The 14,090-nt window shown below is 41.5% G+C and overlaps 1 protein-coding gene across 4 annotated transcripts in view; it reads right to left on the bottom strand.

Annotated features, from left to right (window-relative positions):
• Positions 1-14,090, bottom strand: part of NPAS2 (neuronal PAS domain protein 2) — a 153,398-nt gene that overhangs the window by 60,129 nt on the left and 79,179 nt on the right. The window lies entirely within an intron of this gene.

Here is a 14,090-nt window from a genome sequence, read left to right on the forward strand (position 1 = left end):
TGCTCCCTCTGACCTCACAGAGCTATCACCTTCAGAGAGCATACGTCCTGGCCATGGCCCCAGAGCTCATCACCCTGTCGGGGCGACAAGGCACCTCCCATGTCAAATCGTCTGCCAGCCATGCTGCACCAAGGGCCAGCGTGACAGCAACTGCTTGTGGCTGTCAGGTGGTGAAGAGTGGCTGAGCTCTTTTGAAGGTGACATGGAGGAATCCTAAATGTATTACTAAGTGGAAGATGCCAATCTGAAAAGGCTACATACTGTGTGATTCCAACTGTGTGGTGTTCTGGAAAAGACAAAACTATGGACAGTGAAAAGGTCGTGGCTTCCAGAGGTTGAGGTGGGAAGGCATGACTAGGCAGAGTACAGAGGGTTTTTAGAGCAGTGAAACCACTGTGCAATACAATGGTGGATACATGCCATTCTATGTCTTCCAAACCCACAAAATGAGAACCGGGTGAACCCCAGTGGCAACTACAGACTTTAGATGACAACAGTGAATTTATGTACGACTTTAGATGATACTGATGAATCAATGCAGGCTCATCAGTTGTAGCCAATGCAGCGCTCTGGTCGGGGAGCTGGTGACGGGGGAGGCTGCCCCTTGGTAGGAACAGGGGCGTATGGGCAATGTCCGTACTTTCTGCTCTATGCTTCTGTGAACCTACAGCTGCTCTAAAAAATAAAGCCTGCTTTAAAAAATGACATGTGATACTGTACACCTATGAAGACCAAAACGGAGCTGCTCAGCTTGAGGGAAGGGGACCTCCCCGAGCCACCAGCAGTCTCTGAGGAGCCCGAGGACCTCCCAGAATTTGAGCAGGAAATCCCAGCTATGGGGCCACTCTAACTGGACAGCAAAGATGGAACATGCCACACAGGAAGCCTGCGCTCTCCCTGGGGAGGCAGCACCATTCCAGAGGCCTTGATCCTTAAGGACAAGCCACAGGCCTGGGGGCTGGCTCTCAACTCCTCATCAGCGGTCACCTGTTCAAGGTGCTCCAGGGCTGGGAAAGCTGACCCACCTGGGATGGGCTTGTTTCACAAGGTCTGTTCACCGAGAGCGCAGGGGCTACAGCCCCAGGGCCTCACAGACAGGGTCCATCTGCTGCTCTCAGCACTCAGAGAGCCAGGGGGATGACCAGTTCTCCTGAGGCTACTGGCCGAGGTGTGGTCAGCACAGGGTGCAGGTGGCCTGTGACCACTCAGCAAGTGCCCGCCAGAGGGATTCCCTCCCGTGGGGCAGGCGTCAGTACTGACAGCATCAGAGTCAGTAAAGATTCTGCTTCCCCAAACAGACCTTGGAAACAGGGATACATCCCAATATCCTTTCCCTGGATGCCGATGGCCACTGTTTGCCCTGCCTAATACACACCACCCATCTTCACTTCAGCACACCCCTTTACAAGCCATCTTTTGCTAACTGTATCTCAGTTTGGGCTCTTTCCTGACAACACCCGAGGCAATTCGTCAACGCTCACCTGAAGCACATGGCCACTGCCCACACCTATGGGTCTCTTCCTTTTCCTGACTTTCCCCTCATTCCTAGCCTTCGTGGGCTCTGGGGAGGCCCTGAAATCATTACGGGGTTTCTAGAGAGGTTCATAGCCGAGTGACCATCCTCATATCTGAACTCGCAGAGTGGCAGACTGACTCCAGGTATAGCAGGAAGCCGCTGAGGTGCTTTTTTGCCAGTCCAGGGTGAAAGTGTAGTGTTCAAACACATGGAGGGAAGAAAGGAAACTTTTAAGTTTCTGAGTGACTGTCTATGCATTATAAATAATTTTTTGGCCTAGATTTTGAAGAGTGACATGCAACCTCCTTAGCTGAAAAAAGCTCTGCTCCTGTCCTAGTTTGCCCATCATAAATTATTTGTGAGCCGATAACACGCAGCTCATTATTACTCTGTTCTCTTCTTCAATGGGTATAATGACGGTGGACATGGCCTGGCAGAGAGTACGATGAAGGCTTATATCATTAGTGACAGAAATACAAGCTTGTTTCCGTCAGCCTCTGCCTGGGACTCACTCTGAGGCCCACTGGAAATTGGTCAATGTCAGCTGGATCTGCAGCTCTGAGGCAAGAGAAAGAAAACAAGCGTTGAATGACCTTATTTCCAATAAGGAAGTATGCTGAGCAGGCCCTGAGACCACCACACGTAAGACCCTAGGCCAAGCTGGGAGATGCTTAACCACAGTCTTTGGGTTTGTTTCTCCTTTTAAGGCATTACTTTCATATAAGTAATATATGTAAAATAAGTGCAGTTTAAATGCATAGTTTGGTGAATTTGGGTAATTGTATCACCACCACCAAAGCGCATATAGAGAACATTTCCCTCACCCTAAAAGGTTTGATCTCCCTCGACACTAGTCACAGGAAACCCCCAACGTGCTGTCACTTTACTTTTGCCTTTTTTAGGATTTTATATAAATGGGGTCAGATAACATATAGTCTTTGACTTTCATTTGGCATAAAGTTTTTGAGATTCATCTACATTGTTGCATATATTAATGTTTCATTCCTTTTCACTGCTGACTGGAGTTCCACTGGGTTGTTCCCAGTGTAGAGGTATTAACAATAATGCTCTTCTGAATATCCATGTGCATGTCCTCCTGTAGACGTGGGCATTCATTTCTCTTGGGTTAACTACATAAGCATGAAATTTCAGAGTCATGTGATAAATGTATGTGGCTGTACTGTGTTTGCACTGCTACCAGCAACGTTCCTGCGGCTCCACAGCCTTGTCAACTCTTGGTCTTGTCCATTCTTTTCCACTTTAGCCACTGTTGTGTTATCTCTTTGTGGTTTTAATTTGTACATTCCTGATGACTAGTGATGTTGAACATCTTTTCATATGCTTAATGCTCTTTCTTTTGTGAAGTGTCTGTTCAAATCTTCTGCCCACTTTTCAATCAGTTTATTGTCTTGTTGAGTTTGAGAGAAAGAGGAAAAGAAAGAGGGAGAGAGGAGGGCTGGGAGGAATGGAGGGTATAGGAGTAGGTGTGTGTGTTTTAAATATACATTGATACAAGCCTCATCCTTTGATTTGAATGCAGCACTCAAAGAGCCCTAGGTTCTCTCTTCTGGTGTTCTGCAGGGGACATAAATAACATCTGTTGGGTACTTGCTATGCAATAGGCACTATTTTAAATGCTTTCTCTCTATATTTATTTTAATCCTCATAATGGCCCTTTAAGGTAGGTACTGTTATCATTCCCCTTTCACAGATGAAGTAACTGAGGCACTAAGAGGCTGTACAATGCTGATATTACATGGCTAGGACATGGTGGACTGGCTGGCTTGGATGCCGGTGCTGTGAAGTACTGTGCTCTTGTATCTCCTCCCACAAATCCCTCCAAAACCATTGTGAAGGTATCTGTTATAGAGCTATGCACCAGGGTTCTGGGAGCACAGAACTGAGAGCCACCAATTCTGGCTGCTTGAGTTTATTGCACAGAAATGAAACATGCTCTGCAGAAAAATGGCATTGCTTGCTAATGGAATAAAGGTGTTTGTTCAGGAAGGATACCACAGGAAAACATCAACTGAAAGTTCCCAGCTAAAAGGAGATGAGAGTCTAAAGGGAGAGATGCAATTCACACCTCAAGAGCTATGTGCAACATGATATGAGCTAGGCCAGAAGTTTAAACAACTTGCCAAGGGAGCACACACAGGAAGGGTTCAGCCATGTGCAGTGGTCAGGGAAGCCTGCAGGGAGGGGCTGCATGCGAGGCAGCCTGGAGGGGAGCATGGGCAGGTGGTGGGCAGGACAGCATGAGGAATGCAGAGGTGTTGAGTTTGACAGGGGACCTGGGGGAGCATGGATGAGAGCAGTGAGGCCAGTCAGTCTTGGATGCAGCTCCATCTTGGGCTGCCCAAAATGGGCAGAAGATTTGAACAGGCAATTGGCTCCCAGCTTCTGGAGGAGCCTGGGGCAGGGTGCTGATGGGAAGCCTGTGGGAGGGAAACTGGTTAGGACTTCAGAACTAGGGAAGGGCCCCACTTAGGGAGAGATGAGCAGAGATGGGAAGGAGAGGCAAGAATGGCTGGCAACAGTACTGCAGTGCCTTGGGACCTGCTCCTTGGCTCGTGAAGAGCCACGAGGGAGGGCTGGGGTTACAAGCCAGGGACTCCACCCTGATTTCACTTGTCTAGGTAAAGCAATGCTAATGATATATATCTTTACACATTTTTACTCTTAACATACAATAACTTAACTTTTTCTTTTTGGGCATGATATGAGCACTCTCTCAGTTTTAACATGTGTGTAAATTCATGTAACCATCATCACAATCACGAGACAGAACTATCTCCAAAACGCTTTCCTTCTCTCCCTGCCTGTAACCCCTGGTGACACCTGTTCTGTTCTGTACCACTATGCTCTCTTTTTGAGAAGGTCATATGAATACAATAAATCATACAGTGGGTAGGCTTATGAGCCTGGTTTCTTCTACCCAGCTGAATGCCTTTGAGATTCATCCAAGTTGCTGTGCCTATCAATACCCTGCCCCCTCTTATTGCTGAGTAGTTGTCTGTTGAATGGATGTACCACCGCAGCTGGTTTACCCATTCACCCACTGGCAGAAAAACTGGGTTGTTTCCCATTTTCAGTGATTATGGGTAGAGCAGCTGTAAATGTTTGTGAACAGATTTTTGTGGGAACCTAGGTTTTCAACTCTGAATGAGAAGTGGTATCCTGGGAGTAGGATGGCTGGGTCATATGGAAAGTGTATGTTTAACTTTGTAAGAAACTGCCAACCTTTGGCAGAGTGGCCATGCCTTTTTATCTTCTCATGAGCAATGTCTGAGTGAGCGAGATGTTCCACATTTTCAAGGGGAGATGGTATTGTCAGTACTTTCAATTTTAGTTTAATCTAAGAATTTAATCTTTAATTTAATTTAAGTTTAATTAAATTTAATTAATTAAGTTTAATTAAACTTTAGTTTAATTTAAGTTTAATCTTTAATCTAAGAAATGCATAGTGTTATCTTTTCGGGGCTTTAATTTGGATTTCTCTAATGGCTAATGACATTGAACATCTTTTCATGTATACTTTTGCCATCTGTCTATCCTGTTCGGTGAGGCATCTGTTCATGTCTTTCATCCATTTTAAAACTGGGTTTTTTATTTTCTAACTCGTGAGTTTGGAGAGTTCTTTATATATTCTGATATAAGTCCTCTATCAGACATGTGATTTGTCAGTATTTTTCCCAGTTTGCTTTTACATTTTCTTCCTAGTGTCTTTCACAGAGTAAATGCTTTAAATTTTGCTGAAGTCTAACTTAGCAATGTTTTTTCTTTTATGGATTGTGCTTCTGAAGTCAGGTCCAGGAACCCTTTGCCTAACCTCACGCTACAGAAGCTTTTTTCCTATGTTTTCTTCTACAAGTTTTACATATTTTATATCAGATTTATGATCCAATTTGAGTTATTTTTATAAGTAAATTTTAGGTTAAAGTTTATTTGTTTGCATATGATTATCCAATTGTTCCAACTCCATTAAAAAAAAAGACATTTCTGCATTGAATTATCTTTGCATCTTTGTAAAAAATCAACTGGTCATATATATAAGGCTTGATTTCTGGGTTCCCTACTCTCCATTCTATTCTATTGATGTATGGATCCATCCCTCCACCAATAACACTGTCTTGATCACTGTAGTTTTATAGTAAGTCTTAAAATTAGATAACATGATTCCAACTTTATTCTTCTTTTTCAAAATTATTAGGGCTACTCAAGTTTTTCTGCCTTTTCATTACATTTTACAATCAAATTGTCTATATCTACAAAGAGTTCTGCTGGGATTTTGGGACTGGAATTGCTTTACATCTATGAGTCAATTTTGAGAAAATTGATAGCTTTATTCCGTTGAATCTCCCTATCATAAACATGATGTATCTCTCCATTTGTTTAGGTCTTCCTTTATTTCTATTATGAGCGTTTCATAATTTTCACATATGTATCCCATATATGTTTTATTATATGTATACCTAAATATTTTGTTCTTTTGGCTGGATTATAAATACTATTGTGCTTTTATAATATGTTTCTAACAGTTCATAGCTAGCTTACAGAAAGATTATTGATTTGTGTGAGTTGACCTTGTTAAATTTACTTACTAGTTACTGGAGTTGTAAAATTTGTTAAGTCTCTTGGGATGGTCTATACATGTAATCATGCCATCTATGAATAAGGGAATTATTATTTCTTTTTTTCCAACCAGTGTGCCTTTTATTTCTTTTACTGTCTTCCTGCTCTGGCTATGACTTGCATATGACGTTGAATAGGAGTGATGAGGGCAGATATCTTAGTCTCATTCCCCATCTTAGGGGGAAACAGTCTTTCGACATTAAGTATATCAGCTGTAGGTTTTACGTAAGTGTCCTTTATCAGGGTAAGAAAATACCCTCCTATTCCTAATTTGCTGACAGTTTATATCATGAGTAGAAGTTGAATTTTGTCAAATTATTTTTCTGCATCAATTAATATGATGACATGGTTTTTGGTTTTTCTTTTTTAGCCTGGTAACTTGGTGGATTACACTGATTAGGTTTTGAAAACTGAACAACCCTGCATTTCCTGGATAAAACTCCCTAGATAAAAACATATATAGAACATGTGTGTGTATGTATGATTTGTTAATGTTTTGTTGAAGTTTTTAAATCTATGTTCATGATAAGATATTGGTTTGAGTTTTCTTTTTTGTACTATCTTTTCTGGGTAATGCTGGTCTCATAAAATAAGTTGGGAAATACTTCCTTCTCTTCAACTTACTGGAAGAGACTGCAGAATCAGTGATAGTTCTTTTAATGTTTGGCAGAATTCATCAGTGGAACCCTCTGGGTCTGGAAATTTCTATTTCAGAAGATTTTCAACTACGAATTCAATTTCTTTTTTGAATTGTTAGCTACAGGACTAACTCTAGGTTTTTTCTATTTTGCCTTATGCATTTTGATAGCTTATGGTTTTTGAGCAACTGGCACCTCTCATCTAAGTTGCTGCATTTTCGAGGGGATGCAGGTGTTCACAGTATTCCCTTGTGGTCCTTTTAATGTCTGAAGAGTACATAGTGATATCTCTTTTTTCACTCCTACTATTGGTAATTTGTGTTTTCTTTTCTTGTCATTCTTGCAATAGGTTTACCAGTTTTATTGATTTTTTAAAAGATTACCTTTTGGTTTCACTGATTTTTTTCCTATTATTTTTGTTTCAATCTTACTGATTTCTGCTCTTACATCTATAATTTTCATCTTTTTGTTTGAGTGTATTTTGCTCTTCTGTTTCTAGTTTCTTAAGGTGGATGCTCAGTTGATTGAAAACCTTTTCTCTTTTCTACTATGAACATTTAATGCTCTAGATTTCCCTCTAAGTACTCCTTTAGCTGCAACCCACACATTTTGGTATGTTGTTTTTTAAAACTTTTCTTCAGTTCAAAATATTTTCTAATATTCTTTGAGACTTTCTCTTTCTAAAATTCCTTGAGATAATGCAATCACTTAGAAATGTACTGTTTAATTTCCAAGTTTTGGAGATATTTTTCCTGCTATCATTCTGTTTCTAATTTAATTTCAGTTCTCTTAGACTTCTTTGCATTCATTTTATGAAGAAGGATTTGGTCTATCTTAGTGTATGTTCAATGGATACTTGAAAATAATGTGTTTTCTGCTATTGTTGGATGGAGTATTCTCTAAACATCAAATAGAGGTTTACTTAATGGTGTTTTTCAGTTCTTCTATATCCTTGCTGAACTTCTACCTACTACCTTTGTTACTGATCAGGCATATTAAAGATTTGTCTCAGGTCATTAGATTCTGCTTCACATATTTGAAGCTCTATTCTTAATTTATACATGTTTAGAATTGTTATGTGTTCTTGCTAAATTGATCCTTTATGTAATGTCACTCTTTACTCACAGTAATTTTCCTTGCTCTGAAGTCTACTTTATTTTAATATAGCCACTCCTCTGGCTTTCTTTTAATTAGTGCTTGTGTGATATATCATTTTCCATAGTTTTTTAGTTTTAACCTACCTATATCATCATATTTGGAGTGAATGCCTTGTGGACATCACAGTTATGTCATTTTAAAAGCCATTTTGACAATCTGTTAGTTGGCATGTCTAGACCATTGACATTTAATAAAATTATTTATATGTTTAGATTTTACCAGCTGTTTTCCATTTTTTTCATTTTTTTGTTACTGTTGTTTTCTTTTTCTGCCTTCTTTTGGGTTACTGAAACATTTTTTTAGTATTCTGCGGCAATTTATCTATTGTTTTTGTTTACTATATTTCTTTGTATAGTTGCTAGTAATTACTCTAGAGACTGTAATATAAAAACCTATCTTTTCAGAGCCTACTTGAATAATTTACCAGTTCAAGTGGACTACAGAAACTACTCCATATAGTTTCCCTTATCACTCCTCCCTTTATATGGTAGTTATCTTATGTACTACATCTGCATACACTGAACCAGATTAGATTATTTTTTTCAAATGTCAGACTATCTATTATGCTTAGCCAGATAGTTACCATTTCTGTTACTCTTCCTTTATATCTCATATCCCAAGTTCCCATCTGGTATCATTTCCTTTCTGTTGGAAAAACATCCTTTAGCAATTCTTTCAGAATAAGAAGCTGTCTTAGTTATCTTTCATTTGAGATTATCTTCACTTACCTTCATTTCTGAAGGGTATTTTCAATGGATATAGAATTCTGGGCTAACAGTTCTTTTCTTTCAATATTTAATATTGTGCCACTACCAGAAGGCTTCCATGGTTTCTGATGAGAAGTCCATGGTGCTATTTAGATTTGTCCCACAAGGCCAGCCCTGGACCTTGGGTGGTGGTCTATCCTACAGTTCAGATCTGAAAGTCTATGGTACAATATTTAAGATCCAATCCATGCATAGTCAGCTTAGTGGTGGGCTTAGGAACTTCCAACCTGCTTTATAGGGTCTCTTTCTTGAGCTTCTCCTTCTCTGAGATCTCTGCCCAGTACTTTCTGGTTCCCTTTTTTTCAAGAAAGCTGGTTCTTGATTTATTCTCCTTTGCCTCATGCTTCCTACATCTGCACCTTCTTGGGGCCATGCAGTAGGAAGACAGAGAGGAGGGGAGAAAGCCACAGGGTTTCATCCCACCTTCTTAGAACTACAGCTCCTCTGCTCAGAGAGATTGGTTCCCTTAACATGTTAGTTTCCTATGGATCCCTATTGTCACTGTGGCTGCTGCTGCTATGATCAAAGGATTCCTCACAGGGTGCAAAGAAATGGAGAAAAGAACAAAAAAGGGAAGATCTTTCCTTGTTCAATCTGAGCATTAGACATCCTGTTCCTGCTCCTCACGTAGTAATAGAGAACTTCTCCTGGCCCTCTGTCAGTACAATGCCTGCTCCTGAGTTTGGGGCTGTGCTGAGTCTAGGTGAGGGGATATTGCAGGGAAGAAAATGGTGAGCTTATTGCCAGTTCAGTGGTACTTCAAATTCTGATGCTTCCCCAACCTGCCCCCTACCATTTACTTTCCTCAAATAACTGTTTCATGCATTTGCCCAAGTTTTTTTTTATTAAGGTATCATTGATATACAATCACATGAGCAACACTGTGGTTACTAGATTCCCCCCATTATCAAGTCCCCACCACATACCCCATTACAGTCATTGTCCATCAGCATAGAAAGATGCTACAGAGTCACTACCTGTCTTCTCTGTGCATTTGCCCATTTTATAACTGGATTCAGTGTGATGGACAGGATGGAATAGGTTGACTCTATCTTACCCAGATCCAGTTCCTCCATGTATCTTTTCATACCTTTTTTAGTTAGTATGTAAGAGACCCACAGGAATCAAAAGGTGGGGGATATAGATTCTGAAAGCCTGATGGCAAGGTCTGTAAACAAGACCTTTTTTGTAGGAAAGCATATAGGGGTGAGCTGGACAATAGTCAAAATAGACTCTTGAGAAAACATATTTCTAGGTGGCTCTTGGAAAACAAAGAGAATGACCGACAAATTGAGCAGGTCCTCCTTCCCTTGGTATGAGTATATCACCTTGGTATGATCTAGCATTAAAAAAAAGTATCAAAAGAAAACTGCAGTGCATGTCAACACAGAGTTCTTATAAACCCATAGACCTACACTCCCTATCCCCTGTAGGTATATTTAGGTACCCACAATGGCCTAACTAGGGCTTACAAAGTAAGGGGCAGAGGTGTAGCCCCCTGAGCTCTGGAATTCCAGAGAAGGAGGCACTGACAGCTCAGGATCTCAGTGAGATTTAGCACAGAAGCCTGTATTTTTACAAGATGATCACACTGCTACCAGGACTCAAGTGGCACTACAGAAAGAAAGGTGGGAGACGACCCTAGTTCCAAAGCCAAGCAACAGACACCCAGGATAATGTCTAAAGACTCACTGATGCCTACAGTTCTTTCCAGAGAAGGAATTCTGGCATATCTCAACTAGGCTAACTAGTTCCATCTTACAGAATGAGATAGAGACTGAAGAGGGTGCAGACTAGGCCTCCCAAATCTGAGTATTATAAATGGAGAAGAAGGAACCTGAGAAGGTTATCAGGATTAGGTCTTAGGCTTCCTTTTTAGTGTCTACAAAAGTCTTCTGGAGCACCTGAAACAGAGGAGGTGGCTCTAGAAGGAACTCACTATTTCTTACAGACTTGAAATATAACAAGTATGTGTTCCCTGTCAATGTTCAGAGGGGCAGCTGTGACCACAAGATGCTCACAGGCATGGCACACATTTGAAGTGTCCTCTACTTTAAGACAGTCCTGTCCATGCAAAGTGAACTTTCAGGAAGAATCAGTTAGAGTCTAATCATTCATAGTAACAGAAACCTTACAAAGAATTCTTGTTGAAATTTGAGGGAAATATAGAAAAATGTGATGGGAACTATGTCAAAATATTAGCAAAGGCTATTTCTAGGTGGTATGTTCATAAATGATCTTTGTGTACTTCTTTAAACATTTCAGTATTTTTCAACTGTTGTTTGGTTTTTTAATAGATAAGAAAATGTACAAAATGTCAGGAATGAAGACTCAAGTAAGACAGTATTGGGCAAGTCTTCCATGAAAAATTATGAAAAATTATATAAAGGAAGGGGAATGACCAAGGCCAGAGAAGACTTTTTGTTGTCACTATTTTTTTTCTCTCCAGATCATTTTTTAAAAATTCACAGTTACATAAATGGGAGAGATTTTTTGTCTATCTGCTAATCACAGTCTTAGTACATTTAATGTGCTAAGTAAGGAGCCCTGAAACTCTCCAAAAGGGAGGAACAGTAAACAGCATGGCCTGGACTTGTTTCCCAGGGCATTCCCCAGGAAAGTGTGTCCCAGAATACATTTTGGGAAACTGGCGTCAAGCAAGGTCCACTTAAGGTCAGTTCAGTCCCCTCCCATGCCCAGGCCTGGGCGTGTACCTCCTCATTTCCGTAACTCAACATCCTCGCACACCAAGGCAGGGGGTATCAGGGGCACCCCAGAGGCCAGGAGCCTGCAGAAACTCAGCTCAAGAAAACAATGTCCTCTGGGGGCTTAGGGAGAAAAGTCACCTGCGTGGAGCAAGATGGGTCAGGCTGGGGCCCCCTCATCTCATGGAGAACTCTGCAGATTCACCATGTTTTCTACTGTAGAGACTTGGCAAGGCGTCTGCGGCAGACTGAGCACAGCTGAGTCTGCTCTCCTCTCCTGAAGGTAGCAGAGACATCTTTGCTCTTAACCAGAATTATCAGAAAATGTTGGAACCCAAATGGGAAGCTGGCCTGACTTCCCGTTGATTCTTACTTAACGAATTTCACTGGAAAACAATCCTTAGGAACTTGTCTCTGAAATTCTAAAAGGAATCCTTACCCTTCTGCAGAAAGGTGGCATTTTCAAGAGGGTAGATTGCTAATCACTCTTTTTCAGCTTAAATTTCTTTGAAATTACTGAAAGGGCTTTTAACCAATCATCTTTTGCCTCAGATGCCACCAGAGAGGTTTCGGGTGGCCCTGAGATAAAACATTCCCAAGTTTCTAATCCTGGCACCCAATTCTTTGCTAACCAAAAGACCCCCACCAGGTAAAAGCCAAAAGCCCCAAATACAGAGAGGCCCCTTTCCATTCTGCTGTTTACTGGGCCACAGTAGAATTAGTAGGTTGCCTGCAGGTACGGTTCTCTTTTTCCATCTGTTTGGAATACAGAATCACTCATCTGCAGATTACAGGGTAATGTTAAGTGAACCACACATCCTGATACACCTGTTCTCACAATGTCTGCTGCAGCCTTAATCACCAAATAAAATAAACAGAAAGGAAGGCTCAAAAATTCTTCACTGCCATTTTTTTTCTTGTGTCAGGGTTTAGGATGATGTAACACCTAAGCAAGAACCTATGAAAAAAAAAAAATCACAGCAAAATGAGCACGCTAGACTTCAGCTGGGAGCATGAACACACACACTGCACAAGGCTGGGCTTTTTCATTCTGTGCCAAGCCTGCATCCAGGGCATAAGCAAGTGTGCATGGAGCTCAAGTCCTCCAAGTCGGCTACAACCTTCATGGTCTGGACCAGCCTTTCCTTTCAGACCCACAGAATTTACACCCAGAGAAATGAAACAATAAGATGAGGTCAGTCTCTCCTCTTAACTGTACTACTCTCCGTGAACAAGCACTTGGTTGAGAAAGTAGAGCTTGTGAATTTCGACCATCATCCAGGCTTAAGTTCTTTCTCCGTTAGGCTTGAGAATTTCCAAGAATGCCTCCCTAGCTTGCCTGAAAGCTCTCTGAGGAGACTACGCATCCTCTTTATCTTCCACTTGCTTACCACATGGCTTAATCAGCAAACGCTGAGGGTGCTGGGAGGGTCCACAGCAACCCACTACCCCTGGGGGAAGCTGAAGAAATAACCCCTCCTCAAAGGGCTAAAGCTTTTCCTCCTGCAAAAGGGCACATACAGGCTCTCGTTTGTTGTGTTGTAACTTCTCCCTCTTGCCTAAACTATTTTATTGGCGTTGAGACTAAGGGTTATGGTCAAAGAATAATAAAATTGCTTAGCTTGTGTTTCAGAACAAACATCTACTCTACTGAGAACTCCAGGAATCAGCCCCTCTTGAGTGAAACTCTTGATTCTTCTTAACAAAAGGCAGCACAGCAATATGCCCTGCCCCCCTCCCTCCACTAAAACGCACAGGGTCACAGACACAGAACTCCCAAAATGATAGGAGATGAGGCAATTTTAATTAACGCTGACGAACTACTCTTTTAATATTGGATCAAAGAGGCAATAAGGTTTCGTTTCTTCTTAGTGTTCAGTTCCATCAGTAAATGGAGTAAGCTGTATTTTACAATATGGCAAAGTTAGAGAGACTTATTTTCTCTGGAAAGCAAGTTCTCCTCTCAGCACTTTCTGTCCCTGCCCCTTGAGCAAGGAGTGAATCCAAAGGAGCAGCTTCCATTTACTGAGTGTTATGAGAAGTCGTTAGGAACCCAGACTCTAGGAAATTATGCCTGCATTTGAATCCCTGCCTGCCCCTGACCGGCTGTGCAATTCCTAAACCTCAGCTTTCTCAACTGTAAAAGGGGGCTAATAAAAACCCACGTGGAGTGGTGTTGTGAGGATCAGGGAGTCATGCACACAAAATGCCGCAGGCACACAGTGAGTACTCTGTAAGTGTTGACATTGCTCATCGGCACTGTGTACCCCTGCACCCCAGCAGTGCTAGGGGCTTGCACGCAGCTGCAGTCATGAAGTTGCTATAAGAAGTTGCTACTATTGTCACCTTCATTTACAGAGGAAGAAACGGAAACTAAGAAAGGTTTCAGGACTCCTCCAAGGTCAAAAAGTAAAAGTGCCAAGAATCAAAACCAGACCTGTCTGATTCTAGGCTGGGCACTTACTGCCATACCACCCCACTTCCTGAATAACCATGCACACACACACACGCACACACCACAAAGCTATGTCACATCAGACAGCCACGCCTATGACTGGAACACAAAATGGTAAACTGTGACCCTAGGGGTTCCAAACGTCTCTCAATCAACTGTTTCCTTTTTGGGACCATGCTTTTGCATATTCCCCAAAGAAAGCAGCATATAATTCTA

Source organism: Manis pentadactyla, chromosome 2 (assembly GCF_030020395.1).
Source record: "Manis pentadactyla isolate mManPen7 chromosome 2, mManPen7.hap1, whole genome shotgun sequence".
Taxonomy (NCBI): domain Eukaryota; kingdom Metazoa; phylum Chordata; class Mammalia; order Pholidota; family Manidae; genus Manis; species Manis pentadactyla.